The sequence below is a fragment of the Alligator mississippiensis genome, chromosome 2, assembly GCF_030867095.1.
Source record: "Alligator mississippiensis isolate rAllMis1 chromosome 2, rAllMis1, whole genome shotgun sequence".
In the NCBI taxonomy this organism is placed as follows: Eukaryota; Metazoa; Chordata; order Crocodylia; family Alligatoridae; genus Alligator; species Alligator mississippiensis.
Genome location: NC_081825.1, coordinates 166,644,882 through 166,657,268, shown reverse-complemented (window position 1 = coordinate 166,657,268; position 12,387 = coordinate 166,644,882).

The window sequence follows — 12,387 nt, the reverse complement described above, 5'->3', positions numbered from 1 at the left end:
TAATAGCCCCCCTATTATCTCGAAGCCGGGACGCCCCTGCGAGGGTCCTTCCCCGGGGTCGGCGTCCCACATCCGCTGCAGTTCCGGGTCCTCATGTTGTGCCCTACGAAATTGGGCCGCGCTCACGAACTGTTCTAGGTTGATGTCGCCTGTCATTGTTTCGTTGCAACGGGCTGGGCCCTCGCCGGCCCATCTGTCGCCCCTCTTGATTCAGTTCCTCGCCTCCTGCGTAGCCCTCACTCGCTCAAGGACTGTATAGAATGGGCCCCATTCTCGGCCTAGTATCATCTCACAAGCCAGGGTCAGGGCAATTCCAACTCGGAGCTCTCCGCTAAACTCCATCACCCTAAGCAGAACATAGCAAGTCTGGAACCGCATCTCCCCCCCTAGTATGCAGGTCATCATCAGGGGCCCCTCACTCTTCCGTTCCCTCTGCGGAGCGAGATCTGCCCGAAGTAGGGAGTGGGAACACCCCATGTCCAATGTGGCCTTAACCACCCTGTCTCCAACCCATGCGGTTACTACGGGCCGGTTCCATCCCTCGTTCTGGGTTGCCGACCCGAAACTGCAATCCATGGGTTCCCCTCTCTCCGCCTCTTTGCCTCTATCCCGGGAGGGTGGATATCCTGTAGGGGTGTGACTCAGCTCGCTCAGGCCTTCCCCACATTCACGGGAGATGTGTCCAGTTTGCCCACAGCGGTAACACACCACCCCTTTCGGTGGCCCTCGTCTGGAGACCGTTCGCCTTTCCCCTTCGCTTGTGGGTCCCTCTTTCATGCCTCGGGAGCCTCGTCCGTACCCCGTTCCCTTTCTGAATTTGCAAAGGCCTCCGCCAAGCGAAGTGCCTCCTCGCTAGTTTGCGGCTGGTGTCTGCATACCCACCTCTGGGCATCCTCTTCCAAATCCCATAGGAATTGTTCTAACAGGATCTGGTCCATCACGCCGGCCCGGTCGAACTTGCCGGCTGGCAACCATTTGTTGAGTGAGTCCCTTAAAGCTTGCAACAACCCCTGGGGTCGCCTGGCCTCCTTGGACTTTCGGGCTCTAAAGGCCTGGCAATGACTTTCTGGTGAAATCTCAAGCCTGTAGAGGATTGCTGCTTTCACTGTCTCATAATCACGAGCTTCGTCCCTTGATAGCGCTCGGTAAGCCGCTTGGGCCTGATCTATCACCAGCGCCCCCAGGTGGTGGCCCCACTGGCCACGGTCTAACCCTGTCTGGATGGCTGTCCTCTCGAATGCCTCGATATAAGCTTCTGGGTCATCCTCCCTAGTCATCCGGGGCATTTTAAATAAAGCAGCATTTCGCTGTATCCACTCCTGCTGGTGTGCGCCCTGTTGTTGCTGCACTGCCAGCACCTGCCCTATGGCCTGGATAGCCTGCGTAAGCAGCTCCGTGGGCGCAAGGGCTGGCTGCTGCATCGCTATCGGGTCCCGGGTCAGGACACTGTCCTTTTACCACCGTATGAGAATGATGTCTTTCCCGGCCAATGCACCACTGTGGAGACTGTGCCTCGCTCCGCCTGGCCTATCGGGGAGTTGCCCCTCCCCTCAACTCGCCTGCCACGACTTGGATGTACTCAATTACCTTCAGAGGGGTCTCCAGTGGAGATCTTTATCCTGGGTGGGGCCTCCCGATAGACGGTGTTACTCACGGTTATCGGACGCAGTGATCCACGGGGCTCCGCCTCCCCTACACCCCGTCCACACGCCAACCACTGGGCGATGTATTCCAGATGTTGCCAGGCCCAGTATGATGGCCTCTGACCAGTCCCCTGGTTCCCAGTCGTCCTCCCTCCTGCTGGGAGGGGTTTCTCCTTTCTCCTCCCTTATAGATAATACTCCTCCGAATCAGGGGGAGCTGGTGGGTGCTTCCCCTGGTTCCAGCCCCCTCCTGGGGCCTCCGCTGTCTCCCCTTTCCTCCCGTCCACAGAGCGCTCCCCTGCCTCCTGGGCGTCTGCCGCTTCAGGACGCAGAGAGAGTGCCTCGGCGTGCACTCTCTGACTGCCTTTCGCCTGGCTGCTTGCGAAAGGCTTCCAGCTCTTGCCTAAGCTGCCTGCTTGGGACCCGCAGGCGGGGTCCTCTCCGCTCTGTGCGAGAGCCTGCAGCACGGGCAGCACACCTGTACTCTCTCTCCCTGGCTCTCCTTCCCTCCCTGTCCTGCCGGCATTTTTAAATCTTCCCGCAGCGGCCGCTCCGGCCGCTGGGATTGGCTCAGCTGTTCGCCGCGCGGGGAACAGCTGTTGCCAGAGCCGGCGTAATGGCGGCTCGCACGGCTGCAGCCACGGATGCGGCTCTTCCTCCTGCTGCCCCTCTGCTGGTACGTATGCCCTTCTGGGGGCTTGCTCTCGGGGTCTGGGGTCTGTGGGTCCCCTCTTTTCTCCCTCATTCGCCTGTGGGGGCGCTTCGCCGCCACAGCACCTATAACTTTATTCTATTCCTCAAGGTTCACATGATTTGGAGATTGCAGTTCTGCCTCCTAAAGAGAAGTACACAGCCTTCCTGGATTCTGTCCCCATCCTACTGTTTCCACTCTACAAAGGGATAGAACCCAGGCATTGCACTAATCCGTTTTTGTAACTAAGCTTAGTGATGTGTTCAGCTTGAGTCTTCTTGTGAGGGCTTTCTTGGGAAAGATATTCCTTTCTTATTAGAAAAACAGATGTAAAGTTTTCTCTACTTCCAAGCTTACAACTCCCACTTCTGCCCACTGGTAACTAACAATTACGTTTTCTTTGGGGCTCAAAACTCCATTCATCAGGGGTAACCCTATTTGGGGTTGTGAGCCTTCATTTTGGGACTGCTAGTTTAAGGCATTATATTTGAAGTTGAGTTAATATAAGTTGCAATGCTTTCATTTCAATGGTGCCCAGAGGCCCCAGTGAGAGACTAGGGGGCATACTGTTGTTGCAACAGTAAACCCATAAAATAAATAGAGGGATCCTGCCCCCAACGTCTTACAGTTCAAAAAGGACCATCCTAAATCTAGTGGCCCATTGAGCGAGCATAAGGAAGTTCTTATTCCCAGTTACTGAAGTTTATTTACCTTTGGAAGTAATGAGATTTCCTGTGTCTATTGTAGCAAGATGCAGTGAAGAGGTATAGGAAATATCTCGTTCTGTTGCCACCAGGTAGAAAGTTGTGAGTATGTGGTCTTGATCTGGATAATGCACTAACTACATTAATTTTTTTTTAAATGAATGCCATCTCTTATCACATTTATTTCAAATAAATATAGTTTTATATTAATAATAAACCCTTTATCATTAATTTCTGTCTATAAAAAAACTACAGTAATTTTACTTCCCTGTACAAATTTGGATACAAGGTATGTCCTGTACCTCTTCACTGCATCTTGCTACAATAGACATAGGAACTATCATTACTTTCAAAGATAAATACATGGCAGTAACTGGGAATAAAAACTAATGCCAAGAAGTACTGCAGATGTTAAGCCCTTGTAATTTTCAAAGTACGTGTGACAGCATCTGAACCGAATCCCATTAAAATCACGAGAAGACTCTCACTTGCTTTCTGGCAGGTCCAGGACTATAGCATGGAATTCAAGGGAACCTAGGTGTTTCTCCAGCTAAGATATACAGAGTCAAAAGCCTTGACATGTAACACAGGCTCTTTATGTTCCATACAGCTCTACCTTTCTCCTACATCTCTCACTACTAACGAGACAATAAGGAATACCTGGGATTTTTCACCACACTTGCAGTCGCAAGACCATTTCCATTACAGCCCTCATTTTCACATGCTTTTATCATTGAATTTTAAAATTCATCCCATTCATCCCATGTTCCGTTTGCCTTCCTGTAAATTACTGCTGTATCAGAATGGCAGCCCCTCATGCACTAGTGTAAATGACTTTATAACAGTCAGGGCAAGGATTCATTCAGCTCATTTTGTCCTCCTGATACCTCCCAGTACTTCTGCTGGGACAGTGTAGCACCACACTGCACCCTAGCGAGAGCATGCAACTAAAATGCACCAATCTGCCCCTAAGGAGCCTGACAGATATTACAATACTGGTGTGATTCGGATCTGAGAAATTATGTACCCTATCCCACAGCAGGACATGTAATATTTTTGGATGGTGCATTCACCTCCTCAGATCCCAACTGCACCACTGCAGAGCTGCTTCCAGCCTGATTCTTCAGCCTGGATAGGGGCCAGCTCTGTCCTAAACCCTGGAGCTGCCCCATGCCTGATCCTGAAGCTCAGTTGAGCACTGAGATGCAGCACAGGCAAACCCTATGTAGGTTAGCCCCAGAACCCCAGGGCTGTTTGAGTCTGGGGTCCACAATCAACTGATTGTTGGCCCTGGCCCCAGACAGGCCTGGAGTACAAAGATATCCCTGATCTTGGCGTCCAGCTGCATGTGAAGGTTTTAGACATGCCAGAGCACCAGGACCCTGGGATTAGGGAACCTCTTCACCTGATAGTCACCATAGGGTTGGGGGCATGCTACACATTCAGTTTATGGCACCATACAAACAAGCCGCAGAGATGTTCCACATATTTTATGTAATGTCTTTGTAGCTGGTTTGCCACTTTATGATGTTATAAATCATTTGAATGTGTAATACTGTTACTATTTATGGTGTGATTAGTACATTAATCACAGCATAGATGAAATATATGCCAGGGGCCTATGAGTTTGCTTTTCTACTCTTCCAATATGCCAAAGATCATGCCAGCATTTTCATTTTTAAAAAGATGTGACTGTAGAGTGTCATGCTGTTCAGGAGATTTACTTTTGCATATGAACACACCACACGGAAGCATATATTTTGTCTTCTATTGATCTTTATTAATAGCTGATTGCTTTAAATCTGGATATCATGTAATATTTTGGCCAAGCAAACAAGCCTTATATTTGAACTCAATATTGATAAGAACATTATAGGCCAATAAAATATAAACTTTGTTACAGGGGAACCAGAAGAATTAGAAACTGAAATGGTATACTGTATTGGCTTAGGGAGTCCCTCATTTTATAGCTTTTTTATCTACTATAGTTCTAAAAAGTATCGCTATTTGTGGAGATTATATTACTTTCCTTGGGAGACTAATTTCACAGCCTATCAGATTTCATTGTCACCATTTTCATGATATGCTGTGTAAAGTTTTCTGTATTTAATTTAACATTTTATTCTTAATTACAGTTCCAGTTTAAATAATTCCTTTCGTGCCTTTGAAATTTTACCTTTCAGAAAACAGCCTTTTGTCCTGGCAGACTATACATTTAAAACTTACTTTTCTCTTTAATCAAAATATCTTCTAACTCCCCCCACCCTAGCTGTTTGTTTTCCCACCTCCATCTTTTTCCAAATCCCCTGTAATTTGTCAACATCTTTCTGGTAGTGAGGAACTCAGACTGAACACACTGTTACAGGTGCAGTTACTTCAGTAATATATACTTTATCTTGTTTCCATTGGAACCTCTACTGAAGGACTCCATTCTGCCTCTTTGGAAGGACTCTGATCGTAGGGTGGCCTTTTGCTGAGCTATCACATTTAACATTACAGTCTCATGCTTGGTCCAATCATCTCCAGGTATTTTTGTTTTGATGTCCAAAATGGCACAAGGTAGATTTTTTTCAATTTTCAAAATTATTATTTTCATTTGCTTACTACAGCAATATAAAAGAGGGATTTTAGCCAAGGTGTCAGACAAGAATTACCAGACAATACATAAAATGGAACCATATTGTAAATGAAAATGCATATATTTTCCTCTTTCCCAATATATTAAAACCGAGAATGTTATACTGCACAAGCTAAGATTAATAGTATACTTTAAAACAATTCAGCAAACAGAGTATAGTAGAGCTATTATATTTCAAGTAACAGTATCAAATTTATGGCCAAGGTTTAAGTACAAAACACAAGAAACTGCACTCTAATGTTGGAGAAAAATGTGGGACATTTAAGTTAAGTTGTAAAATAATTCATGAAAAGTCAAAAATCAATGACAATTTAAGGTAATTGAAGAGTCAGGGCCTCTGATAACTTTTGCTGTATAGCTGCATTCTGCAATAGCTGATTTGGAAACCATGAGAGCCAAATTAAAAGTACAATTAAAATCAGCAATTATTACAAGACATGAAAGGAAAACCAGATACACACAGGGTGCTTGCAGATGCAAAAAAACCCCCAAAACAAAACAGTGCTTTTCTTTAAACTTGCACATTCCTGCTCTGCTCATGCCCAGAAGAAGCAGCACGTAACTTCAACCTGGCTTGCCCGGCATCTGTAATGATTGGGTGCTCTAGTGCAGCTTTTTTGGCACTTTTTTGTAAATGCTGATTGAATCAGCTTCAGCTGAAAACACCCAAAAAGCCCTACTGAAATGCCTGATCTTTACAGACACTGCAGAGCTGGGTTGCGTCCCTGCTTCCAGTCAAGTGCTTTTACTTTTTTTCTTTTAATATCTGCAAGCAGCCATAGTGTATAAAACCTCAAAGAATACAGTGAAACAGAGACCAAGCAACTCAGTGTCCAAGTTGCTGATATTCACAGATTCATAGAAGTTTAGGGCTGGAAGGGATCTCATGAGATCATTGGGTCCAGCACCCCTATTAAAGCAATGATTATTATGTGATGTACAAGTACTGAGGAAGGGAGCAAAACCTTATAGTGAAAGCGATTTTGTAAAGTGAAAAAAAATATGGTATCAAAACTGAGCTAAATTCAAGAATCTATTTAAATTATATCCCCCAAGGTGTAAATCATAAAAAGTTACAACTGGAGTCAGTAGAAACTGATACCCTATCATTTACAACCCTCAAGGTATCTAGTAAGGGCATAGAATTTAGCCCTCTCCTGTACCTGACCCAGGATGGAGACAGTTCAAGGATAGTGCAAATGTGCAAACCAGTCTCTGAAAAGGGAGAAGCAGCAATGACCACAAAGCAACCACCCTAGCTTATAACAAAGGTTCAGGGGCAACAGAAGGCCTATCCAGTAAAATCAAACTTAGGCCCTCACAATTTAAGTGCAACGCTCAGTTGGTACTGGCCCTCTACACAAAAAGGAATATCACCTGTATGGTCTGTGCATACATTCCACTTCTGTTTCCTGCATTAAAACATATTAATTTGAACAAGCATACATGGGCTGTGCCCCAATGTCTAGACAGCAGATCCCATGTATAGGATTGTGTTTTACTGAGTTAATACCCATATACTCATTGGCAACACAGTAATTTGTTTATGTGAACGTTCCTTTTTTTGCAAAGACAATTCTGGCTACTGGTTCCAGTATTTCAGGGTTGTCAACCAGAAGTATGCGTACCCCTGGAGGTACTTTGAAAGGTCCCAAGGGGTATGCAGAGGTGGGTGGGGATCATGTGCCACCACCCCACGCCGCTGCCTCAGGAGCAGGGCTGGGGTGGGGTGAAAGCAGGGCAGCACAGATGCTGTGCTGCCACCACTCCACTGCTCGCCAACCCCCCTGCCACTCTGCTTCCAGCTGCTCGCCACCCCCACCCCCCTGCTCAGCATCCGGCCGCTTGCCACTCCCCCTGCTCAGCATCTGGCTGCCCCCTCTTCTCCCCCCGGTGTACACTTATTAAAAAAGGTTGAAAACCTTGCGATATTTAATCCAAACACATATTGCTTTCAGTCTCTTCATTCTGTATAGGCCTAGGGCAACCATGGGCAATTTGTGTAGTTTATGTCAGCTACTGTTGATATCACCCTGTGCCTGTTGGGTGTTTGAATACTGAGATGCAAGTCCTCACCCAATTTGTTAGTCTTGTTCCACAGGCATAAGCCAGCAAACCATTACTAGTCTGTGGAGGCCAAACATACAGTGTATTCAACAAGGGCTGCATTAACCATGATTTTCTCAGCTGCCTGCTGAAATCCTAGACAGCAGGTCCTGTGTGAGTGTATGCTCTTAGGCTCACACTTCTTTTGTCCAGCTGGCATGTCATGGGAGTGAAAGGGCTATTGGTCCATATTAGACAGAATTGTAACAGCCGGGGTCTGAGCTCTGGGTGGCAGCAGGAACCAGGCTGGCAGCAGCAGTGAGGTATCAGCAGTGGCTTTCATGCTTGCACCCCCTTGTAAGTGGGTGTGTTTACTCTGGAACAGGGGGCACGGGTAATTATCTGTATTAGTCTTCAGTCAGTCAGAAGGCAGGGTAGATAAGCAACTTTATAGACTAACTAAATAAGATGCATATACAGAGCACAAGCTTTCCTAGATGCTGCCAAAGGACATGCAGAAAGCTAAGTATAAGAAAGAGAGAGAAATTAGAATACAAAAGACAAGAGGGGGAAGAGAAAGAGATAAGGGGGAGAGGGACATTGCTATGAGAGAAAAGCTAATAAGCAATAAACCCATATGAACAAAGGGGGTCACAAAAGCTAATCCAGGTAATGAGATAAGAATCCATAGTCCCTTTTAAAACCATACACACAGTTCAGTTTGTGGATGATTTTTTGTTCCACTGTTTCCTGTTCAAACTACTGCTTAATTTTTTTTCCCTGAGAACAGCAATGCTGAGGTTAGCGATGGAATGCCTAGGGAGGTTGAAGTGTTCTGCCACAGTCTTTTGTGTCTTTCTGCAGCGGATGTCAAGTCAGTGTTAATTCATTCTTACATAGAGAGATCACCCTGTCATAGAATTATAGGGCTGGAAGAAACCCCAAAGGATCATCAGGTTCAGGCCCCTGCATGAGCAGGAAAGACATTTGGGGTCAAGTGACCCCAGTCAGGTGACTGTCCAGTCTTCTATTGAAGACCTCTAGTGTAGATAATTGCACCACCTCTGGGGGCAGCTTGTTCCATAGTCTGGACACCCTAGTTGTGAAGTTTTTCCTAATGTTCAGCTTGAAACTATCTTTCAGGAGGTTGTGGCCATTGTTTCTAGTTTTCCCCCAGGGCACCCTGGTGAACAGTTGTTCACTGAACCTCTGATGTACGCCTCTGATATAGCGGTAAGCCACAATCAGGTCCCCTCTCAGCCTTTTTTTCTTTAGGCTGAAGAGTCTGAAATCCCTCAACCTCTCCTCATATGGTTTGCCATGCAAATACCGGTGGCCCTTCTCTGGAACCTCTCAAGCTTTAGCACGTCCTTGTTGAAGTGTGGTGCCCAGAACTGGACACAATACTCCAGCTGCACCAATGTTGAGTAAAATGGGAGAATCACTTCTTTGTTTTTACTGGAGATGCATTGATTGATGCATGCCAGAGTTTTATTGGCCCTAGCAGTTACCACATCACATTGTTGGCTCATATTCATGCTGGGGTCTATTGTTACCCCCAGATCCTTTTCATTTGTAGTGCTGGTCAGGTTAATGTTGCCCAGCCTGTAGGTGTGCTGGGGTTCTTCCTTCCCAGATGCAGCACTTTGCATTTCTCTACGTTGAACCTCATCTGGTTCTGTTCTGCCCAACATGCCAGCCTGTCTAGGTCTGCTTGTATCTGCAGCCTATCTGCTGGTGTGTCCGCAAAACCCCATATCTTGGTGTTGTCTGCAAACTCAGCCAATGGGCTTTTCATCCCCTCATCCAGGTCATTGATAAAGATGTTGACTAGCACTGAGCCAATTACTGACCCCTGGGGTACGCGGCTGCCCACATCTCACCAGGACGATACCAATCGATTCATTTGGACTCTGTGTCCTACCCCACAACCAGTTTCGCACCCACTTGATGGTCCCACAGTTGAGCCTGGTATCTTCCAGTTTTCTGATCAGTACCTTATGGGATATCAGGTCAAAGACTTTTTGGAAGTCGAGGTATATGATGTCAACCACTTCTCTCTCATCCAGGTGACAAGTCACCTGATCACAGAAAGAAATGAGGTTGGTCAGACAACACCTGCCCATGACAAAGCCATGCTGGCTGTCATTCAGTATCATGCTTTCTGCAAGTTTGTCACATATAGCCACTTTGATGAATGTTTCTAGTATTTATCCTGAATAGAAGTTAAGCTAATTGGCCTGTAGTTTCCCGGGTCCTCACGCTTCCCCTTTTTGAAGATGGGCACAACACCAGCCCTCTTCCAGTCCTCTGGGATTTCTCCAGAGGTCTATGATTTTTTTAAGACCTTTGCCAGGGGCTCTGCGATTACCTCACCTGACTCTTACAGCACTCTTGGGTGGAGTTCATCCGGTCCTGCTGATTTATATACGACTAATTTATTTAATTGATTGTATACCAGTTCTATGGCAATGGTGGGAATGGTGTCAATCCTGCCCTGCTCGTTCTGTGCTCTAGCTGACATGTTATTCCCCTTGGTCTTGTGAAAGACCGAGGCAAAGCAGTCATTTAGGCATTCTGTTTTTTCCTAAGTGGTAATGACCAGGCACTGAGCAGCAGCCCCACATTGCCATTAGTTTTCCTTTTACTCCGTATGTAGCTAAAGAAGAACTTCTTGTTGTCCCCGATTCTTATAGCTAGTTTTAGTTTGCTTTCTGCCTTAGCTTGCCTAATCCGATTTCTACAAGTGCAGACCATTGTCAAGTAGTCTTCCTTAGAGCACTATCCCAAGTTTCCATTGCTTGTACGCCTCTTTCTTTTTCTGTAGGAGGGCTACAACTTCCCTGCTTAACCAAGAGGGGGTTTTGACCCTTCTGCTACTTTTTCTTCATAAGGGAATGGATTTTCTCTGAGCCTTAAGGATTGTTTCCTTAAGGAATGACCATTCTTCTCGTGCTCCCTTTACCTGTGGTCCTTGGTCTCTCAGGGCATTCTCTACTAGTGACCTGAGCTTATTAAAATTTGCATTTTTGAAGTCTAAGACTCCAAGCTTGGTATCTGTTTTGTCAGCCTTTCAATGGACTATGAACATAATGATTTCACGGTCACTATTGCCTAGGCTACCCTCTATGTTTAAGTTGGTCACCAGGCTATCCCCTTTGGCCAGGACCAGGTCAAGAAGTGCATTGGCTCTAGTTGGCCTGTGCACCTCCTGAGTCAAAAAAAATCTTTTCAGTGCTGGTCAGGAAAGATCATGATCAATCCAAGCTGGCCAAGCATTCCTCTCACAGGAGATGTCTGGGTAGTTCAAGTCATCCATGACAGCCAGGTTCCATGAACGCATGGCCTCTGTTAGTTCACGGGCGAATGCTAGATCAGGTTCCTCCCTTTGGTTAGGCGGCCTGTAGTATACACCTACAGTCAGGTCTCTCTCACCACGCCTCCCCTGAAGCTTGACCCAGAGGGTTTCAAGCTTTCTTCTTTGGGGCCGACATTGGCCTGCGGGGAGGTATACTGCTCCTTTACATAGAGGGCAATGCCTTCAGTTCTCTTCCCTACCCGATCCCTTCTGTGGCTTTATGGCTACACTCCAGATGTGAGAGGAGTCCCACCAGGTCTCTGGGATCCCTGCTAGATCATAGTGACCAGTGGAAAGCAGGAGAACTAGTTCCTCCTGCTTGCTCCCCATGCTTCTGGCATTGGTGTACAGGCACCTAAGTCCTTCTACTAAGGTCACTGGCCACCTGTCGCATTGAAGGGGAGATGTTTTCTCAGCTCCCATAAGAGTGGCTTACTTGGTTTCATTGTCAATGGAGCTTTCCTGTATATTGGTCCCCGGGTAGGCTCCAGTTAGCATTTCCCTATCCCCCTGCAATCTTAGTTTAAAGCCCTATCTAAGAGATCGGCCATCCTGGCCAGAAAAAGGGACTTACCTTTCCATGTAAGGTAGATGCCATCTCTCCCCAGGAGTCCTCTGTCCTTGAAATGGGCACCATGGTCGTAGAAGCTGAAACCTTCTCTGTGGCTCCACCATCAGAGACGCTGGTTCACCTCATCGATGCATTCTTGCCTCCTTGGACCATGCCCTGAAACAGGGAACATAGAGGAAAAAAACTACCTAAGCCCCCGATCCTTTAAGCCCAGCTCTTAGAGCCTTGTAGTCATTCATAACACGGTCTGGATTGCTCCTGCCCATGTCATTTGTTTCCACATGGATAAGGGTTGCACCCAGAGAGTCGTGGTGGATGGGTCGGTTTTGACCTGGAAGGGTGTGGGCAGTGGGGTCCCGCAGGGTTTGGTCCTTGGACCGATACTCTTTAATGTCTTCATCAGTGACTTGGACGAGGGAGTGAAATGTACTCTATCCAAGTTTGCAGATGACACAAAGCTATGGGGGGATGTAGACACGCCGGAGGGCAGGGAACAGCTGCAAGCAGATCTGGACAGGTTGGACAAGTGGGCAGAAAACAACAGAATGCAGTTCAACAAGGAGAAATGCAAAGTGCTGCACCTAGGGAGGAAAAATGTCCAGCACACCTACAGCCTAGGGAATGACCTGCTGGGTAGCACAGAGGTGGCAAGGGATCTTGGAGTCCTAGTGGCCTCCAAGATGAACATGAGTCGGCAGTGTGACGAAGCCATCAAAAAAGCCAATGGCACTTTATC